General features: G+C 47.5%; 1 pseudogene; it reads right to left on the bottom strand.

Annotated features, from left to right (window-relative positions):
- Nucleotides 1–1,651: 1,651 nt before the first annotated feature.
- LOC140901474 (zinc finger protein 436-like) lies at nucleotides 1,652–7,464 on the bottom strand (annotated as a pseudogene).
- Nucleotides 7,465–11,256: the final 3,792 nt, after the last annotated feature.

The following is an 11,256-nucleotide window of genomic DNA, read 5'->3' on the forward strand; positions in this document are numbered from 1 at the left end:
GATCATTTATGAAGATATTGAACAAAACCGGCCCCAGAACTGACCCCTGGGGTACTCCACTTGACATCAGCTGCCAACTAGACATTGAGCCATTGATCACTATCCGTTGAGCCCGACAATCTAGCCAACTTTCTACCCACCTTATAGTGCATTCATCTAGTCCACATTTTTTTAACTTGCTGACAAGAATACTGTGGGAGACCGTGTCAGAAGCTTTGCTAAAGTCAAGAAACAATACATCCACTGCTTTCCCTTCATCCACAGAACCAGTAATCTCATCATAGAAGGCGATTAGATTAGTCAGGCATGACCTTCCCTTGGTGAATCCATGCTGACTGTTCCTGATCAGTTTCCTCTCATGTAAGTGCTTCAAGATTGATTCTTTGAGGACCTGCTCCATGATTTTTCCGGGGACTGAAGTGAGGCTGACTGGCCTGTAGTTCCCAGGATCCTCCTTTTTTAAAGATTGGCACTACATTAGCCTTTTTCCAGTCATCAGGGACTTCCCCCATTCGCCACGAGTTTTCAAAGATAATGGCCAATGGCTCTGCAATCACAGCCGCCAGTTCCTTTAGCACTCTCGGATGCAACTCGTCCGGCCCCATGGACTTGTGTACGTCCAACTTTTCTAAATAGTCCCTAACCACCTCTTTCTCCACAGAGGGCTGGCCATCTATTCCCTATGTTGTGATGCCCAGCGCAGCAGTCTGGGAGCTGACCTTGTTCCTGAAGACAGAGGCAAAAAAAGCATTGAGTACATTAGCTTTTTCCACATCCTCTGTCACTAGGTTGCCTCCCTCATTCATTAAGGGGCCCACACTTTCCTTGGCTTTCTTCTTGTTGCCAACATACCTGAAGAAACCCTTCTTGTTACTCTTAACATCTCTCGCTAGCTGCAGCTCCAGGTGCGATTTGGCCCTCCTGATTTCATTCCTACATGCCCGAGCAATATTTTTATACTCTTCCCTGGTCATATGTCCAACCTTCCACTTCTTGTAAGCTTCTTTTTTATGTTTAAGATCCGCTAGGATTTCACCTTTAAGCCAAGCTGGTCGCCTGCCATATTTACTATTCTTTCGACACATCGGTATGGTTTGTCCCTGTAACCTCAACAGGGATTCCTTGAAATACAGCCAGCTCTCCTGGACTCCTTTCCCCTTCATGTTAGTCCCCCAGGGGATCCTACCTATACGTTCCCTGAGGGAGTCGAAGTCTGCTTTCCTGAAGTCCAGGGTCTGTATCCTGCTGCTTACCTTTCTTTCCTGTGTCAGGATCCTGAACTCAACCAACTCATGGTCACTGCCTCCCAGATTCCCATCCACTTTTGCTTCCCCTACTAATTCTTCCTGGTTTGTGAGCAGCAGGTCAAGAAAAGCTCCCCCCTTAGAAATTTGCTGCGTTACCCTGGCCACTACATGGGCTATTTTCTTTATTGAAAACATAGTTGCGTTTTTACATCAGGATTGGTAATTCAATCTAGCTAACTCCATGGAAAAGCCTAGCGGAGTCAAGGCCCAGGTAGATTTAACCTCCATGTACCTAGTAAAGGTCACTCCTGGCTTCCCCACCTGGGACTGATGGGCATTCTTGTTGGAGGGATGCACACTTCCATGACACAGAACAAAGGAGCTGATAAAAAACATTGTGGGCTTCACTCCAAGGAAGGGTGAGCTGCAAAAGGGAAAAGCAGAGAACTCACCTGAAGGAGCTGAGACGCCACAAGTGCTGCCTTAAAGTTCACTACTTGGGAATTAGGAAAAGGAAAAAAAAATCTTTTCTGAGCCCTAGACAAGATTTTCATGGTGTTTATCTCCGTTGCAGCTTCTCTGGTGATAAATAAGAGAAGAGCTGCGATGGAAGAATTTCCCGCACTCACAGCATTCATTGGGTTTTCTCTCCTGTATGGCTCCTCTGATGTGTAATAAGGCCTGAGCTCTGAGCAAAGGTTTTCCCGCACTCACAGCATTCATAGGGTTTCTCCCCTGTGTGGATTCTCTGGTGGTGAATAAGGGTTGAGCGCTCAGTGAAGGTTTTCCCGCACTTGCAGTATTCATAAGGTTTCTCTCCTGTGTGGCTCCTCTGATGTGTAATAAGGCCTGAGCTCCGAGTAAAACTTTTCCTGCACTCACACCATTCATAGGTTTCAGAGTAACAGCCGTGTTAGTCTGTATTCACAAAAAGAAAAGGAGTACTTGTGGCACCTTAGAGACTAACCAATTTATTTGAACATAAGCTTTCGTGAGCTACAGCTCACTTCATTGGATGCATACTACACTTTCCACAGTATGCATAAGGCCTGATCTCAGAGTTAAAGTTTTCCCGCACTCACAGCATTCATAGGGTTTCTCTCCAGTGTGGATCCACTGACGGCGAATAAGGGTTGAGCGCTCAGTGAAGGTTTTCCCTCACTCACAGCATTCATAGGGTTTCTCTCCTGTGTGGCTCCTCTGATGTGTAATAAGGTGTGAGCGCCTCCTGAACTTTTTCCTACACTCACAGCATCCATAGGATCTTAATCTGGTGTGGATTCTCTGATGGCAAATAAGGTGTGAGTGCCTCCTGAACTTTTTCCCGCACTCAAAGCCTGTATTATCTCTCTCCCCCGTCAGGATTCTCTGCTGGGCCGTGGTTTCCTTGAGGCCTTTGTGAGTTCCCTGATAGTTAACAGATATTCCAACTTTCTGCACTGGCTGGTTTCCCTGCTGCTTTTCTGGCCTGTGCTGCCCCTGAGAGCCTTTTCCCTGCTCACAACTCCTGGACACACTCCCTGTGCATCTTTGCAATAACGCCTCATGCAGTTCCGCTTGCTCATCTTCCTGCTGAGGATTCTGCTCCATGGTCTCTCTCACCATCCCATCACCTGCTAGGACAGAGAAAGAAAAACCTCAGAAACCAGAAGTGAAAAGGGGGGAACAAACCAAGAGAATAGCTGAAGATGGAAAAAAAACAGGGACTGAATTTCCCCAAACTCTTCCCCAAAGGGGCAAGAGGAGGGGATCAATTCTGAATCCAGTTCCCATCCAAACACGCCCCAGGGAGAAAGGAGCTTCGGGAGGGAACTACTGCCAGGAGTTAGGATGGGTAGGGAGCCAAGAACAGTATCTGCCCTGAGGATATGACACCTGCTGGGGACCACCCTGAACCCAGAGATCTCACAAGGTCTTTGTTGGGAATCCCAGCTGTTTCCTTCAAGCACTGAGTAGGTTTAATCATCCCTCACCCATGCGGCTGCCTCTCAGGATCTCTCTTTCCTCTGAGCCCCAGAGATCTGGGACCCACGGCTCTTCCCCTCGTTTCAGCTGGGAGATGACATCGGGTTTGGAAACTGGAAATCCTGCCCAGGGTAAAGACGACCAGTGAGATCAGGTAACAGCAAAAGAAGAAATTACTCAACTTGTGCATCAATGATGGTTCTTTGAGATGTGCCTCCCTATGGTGCTCCACTGTAGGTGCTAGCCCATTAAAAACAGCTGTGTAGACCGGTGTCTTTCTATACTACTGTGCCCCTTCCACAAGTCCGATTTGTCTTGCGTACCTCCAAGTTACACCTCATTTAAAAACTACTTGCTTATAAAATCAGACAGAAAAATACAAAAGTGTCACTGCACACCATGAATTACTGAGTTGCTCATTTTTACCATATAATTATAAAATAAATAATCGAAATATAAATATTGTACTTACATTTCAGTGCATATGTCAAGGTTCCTTCCCCACTCTGTACTCTAGGGTTCAGATGTGGAGACCTGCATAAAAGACCCCCTAAGCTTATTCTTACCAGCTTAGGTAAAAAACTTCCCCAAGGTATAAACTTTGCCTTGACCTTGAACCCTATGCTGCCACCACCAAGTGTGTTAAACAAAGAACAGGGAAAGAGTCCACTTAGAGACGTCTTCCCCCAAAATATCCCCCCAAGCCCTATACCCCCTTTCCTGGGGAAGGCTTGATAAAAATCCTCACCAATTTGTACAGGGGAACACAGACCCAAACCCTTGGATCTTAATAACAATGAAAAAGCAATCAGGTTCTTAAAAGAAGAATTTTTATTAAAGAAAAGGTAAAAGAATCACCACTGTAAAATCAGGATGGTAAATACCTTACAGGGTAATCAGATTCAAAACATAGAGAATCCCTGTAGGCAAAACCTTAAGTTACAAAAAGACACAAAAACAGGAATATACATCCCATTCAGCACAGCTTATTTTACCAGCCATTAAACAAAAGGAAATCTAACACATTTCTAGCTAGGTTACTTACTAACTAACAGAAGTTCTGAGACTGCATTCCTGATCCGTTCCCGGCAAAAGCATCACACAGATAGAGAAACCCTTTGTTTCCCTCCCTCCAGCTTTGAAAGTATCTTGTCTCCTCACTGGTCATTTTGGTCAGGTGCCAGTGAGGTTATTTTAGCTTAACAACCCTTTACAGGTGAAAAGGTTTTGCCTCTGGTCAGGAGGGATTTTATAGCACTGTATACAGAAAGGTGCTTACCCTTCCCTTTATTCTTATGACAGCATAGTATATAGATCAGCATAAGCAAGTCGTATGAAATTTTACTTTGTATTGACTTAGCGAGTGATTTTTCCATAGCAACTCTGGAAGACCTCTGCGTACCCCAGGGGTACACAGACCACTGGTGTAGACACTGCAGCTCAGGCTTAAGAGACTGAGCTCCAGACCAATCTGCAACCTCTCTCTCTCTCTCTGTGTTGCCTTGTTTTTTTGCCCTGAATAGCAGCAAATTTAAGCCCAGTCTGTACCTTTGTACCTGTGTCCCAAAGTGCAGTGCAGTTGTGTTCCCGTGTTCTGCTTCCCTTGGACCTAGTCATTACACATTAACCTCCAGGAAACTTCCATTGTCCAGTGTGCTTCATACATATGTGGATAGTCCTTGATAATGTTTCCATGTAAATGGAAACAGGCCTATGCTACTTCAACAGGAATCACATCCCCATCCCAGAAGGGGAATTCATTCCTTCACACTCAGTGGCTAACAAAGCAGATTGAGAGGGAAGCTGACCCATGCATATTTTTCATTAAAAAAAACCCTACTAAATAAAGCCGCCATTCTCCAGAGGGAGACAAGGTCAAAGTGAAGGGCTAGGATAATGAACCATAAAATCACAGAAACGCACGGGGTAAAAGGACCTCAAGATGTCAGCTAGTCCATCCTCCAGCCCTGAAACAGGACCAAGTATACATAGACCATTGGTCTAACCTCTTCTTAAAAACCTCCAGTGACCAAGATTCCACAACCTCTCTTGGTAACGTATTCCGGTACTTATCTATATGCACAGTTGGAAAGTTTTTCCTAATATCCAAAATAAACATCCCATGCTGCAGAACAAGCCAGTTACTACTTCTCCCTACCCTAACCCTAAGCAGAAGAGGATAAGGGAAGATCAAATTTCAAGACGAGGACCATGGTCAGTGGTATCAGACAGCTGACAGGTCAAGGAGAAGGAGGATGGAGTGCTGGTTCTGAGCTTTGCCTAGGGACTGGTCATTAAAGACTTCAGCAAAAGCAGCCTCAGTGAAGTGCTACAATCTCTGACTCCCTGAATGCTTCCCTTCCTACCCCTCACCAGCCCCCCCTGTGATGGGTTGGGTCACAGAGACCCTCTTGTCACCTGAGGTGCTGGAACTAACTCTGAGCCCATTGCTCTGTCAGTTAGCGATGTCAAAAATTGCATCCCCACCTGACATAAATTGCAGCAAAAACTGTAGTGTCAACATAGTTACAGTGGCAAAAAAGTACATGAAAAAGAAAAACAAGGAAATTAAAGGCCCATAAAGTACATTAAGCACAGTTAAGGATGCCTAGTCCTACCTCGTGCCCTTCCAGCATGTGGATAGTGGTGAAAAATAAAACCTCTGAAAACCAGGAAATGAAGAATTAAACTACACACCACCCCTGCAATGTAACCTTAACTCCACCCCTACCCCCTAGCCCTGGAGCTGGAAAATATCACTGGGAATAGGTCAGGAAGGGTGGTGCCAAGGTTACCAAACTACCCAAGGAAGGGGCAAATTTTCCATCTCTTGCAGTCTTCAAGTCAGGACAGGATGCCTTTCTGCAAGATGTTTTTGTCAAAAACAAAGAATTCTGCGTACTACAGTGGTAACTGGATGAAACTCCACAGCCTGTATAACACAGGAGGTCAAATAGTCTCCCCCAGCCTAAAAATTTATTAACAGAAAGAAGGACTAAGAACATGCCATTGGGTGTTTTACGTTCCTCAGATTTGAACAGCAGCATTTCTCCCCATTCACTCCAGCAGTGTGCACTGTACCAGCTGCAGCTTTAAATGAACGGTGGAGGGACTAGTTGGAGCAGCTGGGCAGAGCTGTGCCACGAAGAGAGGAGCACGTGAAACTGTAAGGAACAGGTAGTCCTCATTTCAGTGCTGAGCGGTGTAGGTAGCATCAATAAAGGCGCACAAAGGCATGTTCTTGCCACAAGAATTGTCAGCAGGCTGGTGCTGTACCTGCTAGGGGTCTCCGGGGCTCAGTAAGGGGTAAGTGAAGGCACTGACTCGGAAGGAATCCTCATTGGAAGGGTAAAGGGTTGGTGACATTATGGAAGTCTGAGATGGACTGTGCGCAGTAGGCTCAGTGTCTGAGTGCAGGCCAGGGGTAGGCAGCTTCTGTTCCCTAGATCAGACCTAATCCCAAGTTTTGCCTTAACAAAGAGACGGTGTTAGCGGTTGTGCTGTCCTGCGCCTGTGCTCTGCTCCCAAAGCGTTCTGTAGCGGGGAGGGTCGAGTGCGAAGTCTGTGTGTCATTGGCCTGTAGGGGTGTTGCTGAAACAAGGCAAAACTGAGGGTGCAATGTGAACCTTAACTCTTCATTTCCCCTTCTAAGAACCGAGGGGACAGGAATCCTTACCCAGCGAGGTGACATTCTCATAGTTCTCCTGCGTGACGTCTCTGTAGACGGCTCTCTGAGTGCGGTCCAGAGGAGCCCACTCTTCCTCAGTGAAATACACAGCCACCCCCTCGAAAGTCACCGGCTCCTGAAAGAGCAAGAGACCCCAACTCTGCACCTGCTGCCCAGTGACAACCCCACCATTCACATAACATGTTGTGTGTTGTGTGTGTTGTCTTGAGTGTCGTCTTGTGAGTTTGTGTGTCAGCATGTCTTGCGTGCCGTTTTGTGTGTCGTGTTGTGAGTTTGTGTGTCAATGTGTCTTGTGTGCCGTTGTGTCTCGTGTGACGTGTTGTGTGCCATGTTGTGTGTTTCCTTGAGTGTGTCCGTGTCATGTGTGAGATGTGTTTCTGTATGTGTGACATATGTCACATTGTGTTTGAAACGTGTTGTGTGTGTTGGTGTCATGTGTTGTGTGTGAAGTTGTGTCTCATTGTGTGTGTCGGGTTGTGTGTTGTGTGTCTCATTGTGTGTGAGGTGTGTCGTGTTCTACGTGTTGTGTGTTGTCTTGAGTACTGTGTTGAATTTGTGCGACATGTTGTGGGTGTTGGTGTTGTGTGATTTGTGTGTAGTGTTGTGTGCCGATGTGTGTGTTGTGTGACGTGTGTGTCGTGTTGTGTTTCCTTGAGTGTTGTGTGTCGGTGTCACCTGATGTGTGTGTGTGAGAGACGTGATGTGTGTCATATTCTTTGTGAGACGTGTTGTGTGTCATGTTGTGTGTTGCCTTAAGCGTCGTGTGAGATGTGTGCTTGTGTGTGTCTGTTTCGGTGTCGGGTGTTGTTTGTGACTTGTGTGTGTCGTGTTGTGTGCCATTTTGTGTGCTTGTGTGTCAGTGTCGGGTGTTGTTTGTGACTTGTGTGTGTCGTGTTGTGTGCCATTTTGTGTGTCGTGTGAGATGTGTGCTTGTGTGTCAGTTTCGGGTGTTGTTTGTGACTTGTGTGTGTCGTGTTGTGTGCCATTTTGTGTGTCGTGTGAGATGTGTGCTTGTGTGTCAGTTTCGGGTGTTGTTTGTGACTTGTGTGTCATGTGACATTTTGTGTTTCATGCGACGTGTTTTGGTTGACGTGACGCATGACGTGTGCCATTTGCGAAGTGTGACATGTCATGTGTGTTTGTTGTGTGTGTGTGTGTGTGTTGTATGTGATGCTTTCCATGTCCTGTTTTGTGTGTGGTATGAGGTATTGTGTGTCCTGTTGTGTGTGTGTGTCGGGTCGTGTGTTGCGTGTTGTCTTGAGGGTTGAGTGTGTGTGTGACGTGTTGTGTGTTGGGTCGTGTGTGTCGGTGTTGTGATTTGTGCGTGTCGTGTTGTGTGCTGCTTTGTGTGTCGTGAGACATGTGTGTGTCGTGTTCTGTGTGTTGTGTGTTTCCTTGAGTGTTCTGTGTTGTGTGTGATGTTTTGTGTCATGTTGTGCCGTTGTGTGTTTGTGTGTCGGTGTCATGTATTGTGTGACCTTTGTGTGTTCTGTTGTGTGCCGTTTCGTATTTCATGCGACATGTTGTTCATGATGTGCACCTTGCGACGTGTGATGTGCAACGTGTTGTGTGTGTGACATTCAATGTGCGACATGCTCTGTGTTGTTGCATGCAATGTGCGACGTATTGTGCGTGATGTATGACATGCAACGCGCAAAGTGCGACGCGTGACATATGTGCGACGTACAACGTGCTGTGTGCCATTCGCGACATGCAACGTCTCGTGTGTTGTGTGTGCGTCAGTGTCGTGTGTTGTGTGACATTTTGTGTGTGATGCTTTGTGTTGTGGGTGTGTTGTGTTGTGTACCATTTTCTGTGTCATTTGAGGTGTTGTGTGTCATGTTGTGTGTGTTGGTGCAAAGTGTGACTTGTGTATGACGTGCAACGAGCCATGTGTGTGATGTTTTGTGTGTCATTTTGTGTGTCGTGTTGTGTACATTTTGTGTCATGAGTGTTGTGTGTGATTTGTGTGTCGTGTGTGACAGGTTGTGCAACATGTTGTAGGTGTGCGAAGTGTGACTTCTGCATGACGTGCAACGTGTCGTGTGTGTTGGTCGTGTGATGTTTTCTCTGTGATGTTTTGTGTGCAATTTTGTGTGTCTTGTGAGGTGTGTGTGTCGGTGTCGTGGGTGTGTGCATATCTCACGTGCGTAGCATGTGCGACATGTGTCATTTTGTGTTGTCTTGAGTGTTGTGTTGAGTGTGTGTGTGTCTAACGTGTTGTGTGTCATGTTATGTGTGTGTCGGTGTCATGTGTGATTTTTGTGCATCTTGTGTGCCACTTTGTGTGTCGTGTCACGTGTTGTGTGTGTTGGTGCCGTGGGTTGTTTGTGTGTGTCGGTGCCATATGTTGCGCGTGTAATGTTTTGTGTGTGATACTTTGTGTCGTGTTGTGTGTGTGCCATTGTGTGTGTCGGGTGAGGTATTGTGTATTTGTGTTGGTGCCCTGTGTTGTGTGTGACTTGTGTGTGTTGTGTGCTGTTTTGTGTTTCATGCGACGTGTTCTGCGTGACGTGCGACGTGCTGGGTGTGTGACGCTTTGTGTGCGTGACATGCAACGTGTGACGTGTTGTGCGTGACGTACGAGGTGCGATTTGCAACATGCTGGGTGTGCGACGCATTGTGTGCGTGACATGCAACGTGTTGTGTGTGACGTGTGAGGTGTGATGTGCTGGGTGTGCGATGCGTTGCGCGCGTGACATGCAACGTGTGACATCTTGTGCGTGACGTGCGAGATGTGATGTGTGATGTGCGTGCGACGAATTGTGCGCGTGACATGCAACGTGTGACATCTTGTGCGTGACGTGCAAGGTGTGATGTGCGACATGCTGGGTGTGCGATGCGTTGTGTGCATGACATGCAACATCTTGTGCGTGACGTGCGAGGTGCTGGGTGTGCGATGCATTGTGTGCGTGACATGCAACGTGTTGTGCGTGACGTGCGAGGTGTGATGTGTGACGTGCTGTGTGTGCCATTTGCGACATGCGATGTCTCATGTATGTTGTGTGTGTGTCAGTGTCGTGTGTGTGACATTGTGTGTAATGTTCTGTGTTTTGTGTTGAGGGTGTGTGATATTGTGTACCATTTTCGGTGTTGTGTGTGATGTTGTGTGTGTTGGTGCAAAGTGTGACTTGTGCATGACGTGCGACGTGCCATGTGTGTGATGTTGTGTGCGTATTGTGTACCGTTGTGTGTCATGTGAGGTATTGTGTGTCATGTTCTGTGTGTGTTTCGGGGTCGTGTGTGATTTTTTGTGTCATCTTGTGTGGGTGTGGTGTGCCGTTTTGTGTGTGTTGGGTGAGGGGTTGTGTGTTTGTGTCAGTGTCGTGTGTTGCATGTGACTTGTGTGGTATGTCCCGTTGTGTTTCGTCCGTATTGTGCATGACGTTCAACACGCAACGTGCTGAGTGTGACATGCAACGTGTTGTGCTTGACGTGCAACGTGACACATTGTGCAACATGCTGAGAGTGCCATTTGCGACGTGCCGTGTGTGTGTTGGTGTCGTGTTTCATGTTTTATGTGTGATGTTTTGTGTGCGCGTTCTGTTGGGTGACGTTTTGCGTGTTGTGTGTCGGTGTCGTGTGTTGGGTCTTCTGTGACCTTTTGTGTCGTGTTGTGTGACGTTTTGCGTGTAATGTGAGGTGTTGTGTGTTGGTGTCGTGTCTTCTGTGTGATCTTTTTTGTAGTGTTGTGTGCGTTGTGTTGTGTGATGTTTTGCATGTAATGTGAGATGTTGTGTGTTTGTGTGTTGGTGTCATGTGTTGTGTGTTGCGTTTCATGCTGTTTTGTGTCATATGAGGTGTGTGTTTGTGTGTTAGTGTCATGTTTTGTGTGTGACATCCTACACACGGTGTGCGACATGCTTGCAATGCGCGACATGTGACGTCCAGTGGGGCATGTGTGACGTCCTGTCTGCGTGACCTGTTGTGAGTGTTGTGTTTCCTTGAGTGTTGTGTGTCGAGGGGCGTGGGGGGGGGGTGTTTCCTTGAGTGTTGTGTGTCGAGGGGCGTGGGGGGGGTGTGTTTCCTTGAGTGTTGTGTGTCGAGGGGCGTGTGTGGGGGGGGTGTTTCCTTGAGTGTTGTGTGTCGAGGGGCGTGTGTGGGGGGGGTGTTTCCTTGAGTGTTGTGTGTCGAGGGGCGTGGGGGGGGGGTGTTTCCTTGAGTGTTGTGTGTCGAGGGGCGTGGGGGGGGGGTGTTTCCTTGAGTGTTGTGTGTCGAGGGGCGTGGGGGGGGGGGGTGTTTCCTTGAGTGTTGTGTGTCGAGGGGCGTGGGGGGGGGGGTGTTTCCTTGAGTGTTGTGTGTCGAGGGGCGTGGGGGGGGGGTGTTTCCTTGAGTGTTGTGTGTCGAGGGGCGTGG

Source organism: Lepidochelys kempii, chromosome 21 (genome assembly GCF_965140265.1).
Source record: "Lepidochelys kempii isolate rLepKem1 chromosome 21, rLepKem1.hap2, whole genome shotgun sequence".
Classification (NCBI taxonomy): domain Eukaryota; kingdom Metazoa; phylum Chordata; order Testudines; family Cheloniidae; genus Lepidochelys; species Lepidochelys kempii.